Here is a 5300-nt window from a genome sequence, read left to right as displayed (position 1 = left end):
AAACAAATGTATGTAGAATTCAATCAACAAAATTAAAATTCAACACAAACTTAGAACATAATGTGACAATTATTATGACTAAACATGACTCTAAGACAACATGAATGAAGTGATTTACACTTAGATTTTTGTTTTTTCTTTTCTAATAAATATTTTGCAACAAAATGGAGATCTAAAGGTTTAGCACAAGAAGATTATGACTGAGAAATGATAGAACCTAAAATCAACACAAAAACATGATTCAATAGTGGATCTATAAAATTTGAACCATAGAAATGCAAGAACAAGTGTAGATCTAAGATTTAATCGATTTATTTTTTTTAATCTACTCTAAACAGCACCAAACCACAAGACAATGGAGGAGATACATGGAGAAGAAGATGAAGAACAAGCTATTAAAGTGAATTGACCAAACAAAAAGATAAAGGAAGCAAAAGAACATCACCTAGATGAAGATGCTCTGATACCACATGATGTACCTCCATGTGGAGCTTGTAGGCCTTGGATCTTCTTCATCAATGGAGTTCTTTTCTTCTTGAAGATCAGTGACAGCGGAATGAAGAATGAGGGTTGATTGGAGACGCCACTTCAAGGAGAAGATGAGTCAACAAGCACACCACCATATGAAGCCATGGATAAGAGCTTGAAGGTAGGAGAAGATGAGTGGAGGGAGAAGGAGAAAAGGATCATGAAATTTTATGCCTCAAATGAGGTCTAAACTTTGATCATTTGAGAATTACACTTCAAAGTTCAAACCTCATTTGAGCTATAAAATTTCATGCTCCTTCTCTAGTTCTCCCTCTACTCATCTTCTCTTACCTTCAAGCTCTTATTCATGACTTCCTATGGTGCTAAGCTTGTTCTTCACTCATCTTCTCCTTGAAGTGGCATCTCCAATCACCTTTCCTCCTTCTCTATTCTACTATCATTGATCTTCAAGAAGAAAAGGACTCCATTGATGAAGAAGTTTCAAGGCGTACAAGCTCCACATGGGGCTACATCAGACAGCGTCGACTGCGTCACGTCACCAGAAACCACCAAGTCCTCGGCAGCATCCAGGTGGAACCTCCCATTCGTCGGCGAGAACGAGTGTGCTAGCATCCCCAAGCTCCCGTCGAACGGCTCCCCCTGGCTGTGGTCACCACTGAAGAACCCGATCCTAATGTCGGTGCTTGTTTATAAATAAGTGCAACAAGTTTTTCTTTCATTGTGTCTCTCTTGTGTGCCTTTTCCATCTGCAACAAAGCTTGTTCTATATCCATTTGGTTTGATTAGGTTTTCTCTTTTTCTGAAACTTGGTTTTCTTCTTCATTGGTTTTTTTTTTTCATTTTTGTATATGGATCATGTGATGAGAAAAAATTTGCAACAATATGATTGGATTCGTTCCATGATTCATAGTATTTAAGTCTCTGATGATTAACTCTCCATTTTTTAGAATTAATTTTTGAGTTCTTTTTGTGTTTTCTAAATATCCATTTTTTTTCCTTAGTGTTTGATTAGAGTGAACAACCAAGAGAGACGATGATGTTTACATTGGTCCATGTTTTTGAATCACCGTGATCGACAACCCTTACCCATTTCTGATCTCAAATCGCAAATAATTTTTTGAATTTCGTAATCTTTTTAGTTGAATTTTTATGTGGCTTTGGCTTAGTGATTTTCTGGCTTAGCGCAGAATACACTATTATGATTCGATAATGTGAGTAGAGATATCATCTTAGATGAGAGCCTCTATCATTCATGTTGTTCAAAATCTCAATTTCGTTTTTTAGATCTCAATTTTGGTTTTTTAAGTTTAGGTTTTGATTTTGTGTTTTGCGGTGAAGAATTAGAATCAAATTCACATGTTAGAGATTTTCAAATCAATGAGAATGACAATTCTATTACTGAGCAACTTAATTCATTATTGAATTTATGAAATCAATTTTTTTATTTAGTAATTTTTTGTATTGGTGGGAGATTTCTGAGGAGTCTCATGCTTTTATGTAGAGCAAACTTATTTCATGTGGTCACTACCTAATCTGTCAAAGATGTAAAATACGGTGGATTTTTTCCAGTGCCTTCAGGTTTGACATGTGATAGCTGCAATTTAACTAGCCTGAAACAGGCATCTTTTTTATCGTAAAATTGTATAACGATTGGAAAGTAGGATTTTTATTGGTGAGAAACTGCTATAAGGATTATCTTTCTGTAGACTTCCCGTTTGACTCATGTACATAAGATTTCATAGAGCCAGAGATGGTAGTGTCATCATTGAGTTTGGGAGCCTCTATGAGTATATTTAGTTCTCAAGTTTTGTTTGAGTTAGTAGACTAAGCTACACTAAGATAAGTAAGAGCTAACTGATAAACTTTTCTTGCCCATTTTATTCAATTATCTGATTTATATAGAGATGTTGTAGGTGAATACTAAGCCAATCATTGGCTTGATTACAATAGGACAAATTCTGTTATGGGAGAATAACAACAATAGGTAGTGGTGATAACTAACTTAGTGCTTCTAACTAATTGACAGAGCAAGAATATACTGAAGTGAGAAGGAAAAGATCACTCATAATCCTCGAAATGTGTAGGCCTCCCAAGTGTCCTCTTGGGCCTGCTGCTGAGTGCTTGGGTCATATTGCTATCAATACCCTCCCCTGGAAAATCAACCTTGCCCTCAAGGTTGGAGGTGGCCTGCAGGTTTTCCCAGTTCAAAATGTCTAATATGAACCTTAGTGCATTATAGTCATGCGAAACACGAGCTCCCCTTTGGGGAAAATCTTCCAAAACCAATGTGGAGAGTGTCTGTATTTCTTCACAAGCAGTTGCATGGACCTCCCCATGTAACAACTTTATCAAGCTAGGTAAAGTTTTCGTGTCTAAAAGACAAAATGTGGTGTTTACACTGCATACACTCCCATGTGCTGAACATAACGCAACATGCGATGATCTGAAAAGCCAACAACAATCAGTTGGTTTGGGAGCAACTGTGAGTTTTGGAGTGCTCATAGAAGGATCACCAATGAATGTTGCTGCTCTTGCCTTTGTCGTGATCGAACCAGTGTTCAGAGAATCTACAATCAAAGGGTATATTCCATGCTTAACCAAATCTCGTTGTGACTTGATATTTGTAAGATCTGCATGTGAACCTGAAGAGTGCACTAAGAGCATTTTCTTTTGCTTCCATTTTCCCAGTTTTCAATATGCTTAGGATTGCATCAAGTCCACTCAACTCAATCAACTTCATAGTGAATTCTTGTTCGGATTTTGGCTGGTTAGCCAGGAAACCAGCAGCAGCCATCTGCACATTGGCATTTTCTTCATTCTAAAAAAATCCAATCAAGGCTTCAAGTCTTCTAGGCCTGAAGAGGTAGTCAACTACTTCTTTCGGCTCGTGTTGAGAGAAAAGAAAGAGTAGAATTATGGAAGTCTCCCTGATTTCTGAGTCAGAATCATCAAGGAGTGGGAGAATGAGAGATACACCATTGGCTGCAAGAATTGCTTTCTTAACCAAACCAGTCACAAACTTGTAAATGCCAAGAAGTGCACCCAGTGCAGTCATACAGATGTTGTGACCTGAGTTGGAAGTCTACTGCAAAGCTAGCAAATTGGTGATGATGGAATCCAACTCAAGTCGTTGCCCTTCTTCATCAACAAAAAAATCAATTTCATCACCATCACAAGAAACCTTCGCAATGATTTCAGAACATTGAATGATAACGAGTGTCTGTGATCGAGGAGAGAACATTAAATCTATAATAAAATGGACTCATCCAGATGCAACAGTAATTCCCTTATTGGCGTGAGATCCTGCTAATTTAACTAAGGCTGACAACGACAAGTCTTTTGATTCAATATTGCCTGTCAACATTTCTAGCAAAGGAGGTATAGTGCCTTCCTTGCTAAGAAGTTTTAAGTTTGGATCCTTCAACTCCAAATTAACTATGGCTTTTGTCCTTGCTATTCTTGAATCTGGTCCTTGAATCATGATATCAACAAGTGGTTTATACCAGCCAAAATTAGCAGCAATAGTAATGGTGTCCTCTCCCTCCGAACTCTCCTTGTTTTCAAAATATTCAGAAATCTGTAAGTATTTTCCTTTCCTGTACTTGTCCCCTTCGTTGTATTCATATGCAATACGCTTATCCAGTAATGTGTTTCCTACTTTTCTTATTTACTATTGAATTATATATACAAATTTTTACCCTTTTTCCAGGGGCAGTTCTTCAGATGTTGGAAAAGCAAATGGGTCCTGAATCTTTTCGTAGAGTAAGAGTCCTCGACATTTGCATTATTTGTCCTCTTGACCATTTTTCACATATGGACGTGTCTTAATTTGTCATTTGGTTCATTTTTGGTGGCCATGTATATTTGTAATTTCTTTTGGATATTTGTTGTTAGACTATCTTATTTCATGTTTACCTTTCCTATCTACTTATTTGATGTGAGAATTAGGTTGGACAAATATACTATTATATTTCCTCTGTCCCTACATATAAGACACTTATAACTCATTCTCACATTAAGATAGTTGGTTAATTTAGTTAAATAACATTAAATTTGTTTGTAATTGTAATATTTTTCAAATTACCCTTAAAATTATTGAGACTAATTATATCACTTTTCCACCTAAACAAGGAATTTATGGAGAAAGAGTAATTGTACTGGAATTTTAATTTTTAAAAGTAAAATTTTCAATTCTCCAATTATCATAAGAGAGAAACACAATCCATGGCATTTATTATTTATGGAGTAAAAAAAATTAAGGGTATTTTGGTAAAAAAATAATTAACTAAAGGGAAGGCTAGAAAAGAGTCATATAAAAAGGGAAAGGAAACTTAAAATAAGTGTCTTTTATTTAGAGGGGCGGGGGGAGTATGTGCTAAATTAATATATTTCGAAATAATTTTGTCCTCCTCTCTTTACTGATTCAATTAGTCAATGACATTGGTTTTGAAAACATCAATGTGCTTGTTCACTGAAAAGTAGAAAATTGGGTAAATGATATGTGACAAGTTACTTGGGTTCTGGTTATTTGTTATGCATTATCTGTAGGCTATGCTGAAGAATGTTCAGATGATGGTTGTCAGATACTCTCACAGATGTCAAAGAATAGTTGTGGAATCTAGTGTGCAAGTTCATGGTTTTGCCTTAACCTTTTGTTTTTATTTTTTTTTTGCCATTACTCATGAAGTTTTTTCCCCTTTTATTTTCCCCTTGGAAGTTATATGTTTGAATGAGAGGTTTGATGATACTATTTTCCTTGTTATCAATGTGTAGATTTTGCAAACTACAGTTTCTCGTGCTCAAGATAAAAC

The 5300-nt window shown here is 35.8% G+C and overlaps 1 non-coding gene and 1 pseudogene across 1 annotated transcript; both read left to right on the top strand.

The window, feature by feature from the left end:
* The first annotated feature begins 1339 nt into the window (after window positions 1-1339).
* On the top strand, window positions 1340-1419 carry LOC113002003 (small nucleolar RNA Z199). Its single transcript, XR_003267533.1, has one exon. It is a non-coding gene; the product is annotated as a small nucleolar RNA Z199 (small nucleolar RNA).
* A 394-nt stretch (window positions 1420-1813) lies between these two features.
* On the top strand, window positions 1814-1898 carry LOC113002007 (uncharacterized; annotated as a pseudogene).
* The last annotated feature ends 3402 nt before the right edge of the window (window positions 1899-5300 follow it).

This window comes from Glycine max, chromosome 6 (genome assembly GCF_000004515.6).
Source record: "Glycine max cultivar Williams 82 chromosome 6, Glycine_max_v4.0, whole genome shotgun sequence".
Lineage (NCBI taxonomy): Eukaryota > Viridiplantae > Streptophyta > Magnoliopsida > Fabales > Fabaceae > Glycine > Glycine max.
Note: the sequence above shows the minus strand (reverse complement) of the source record. Positions and strands in the feature narration are given on the sequence as shown.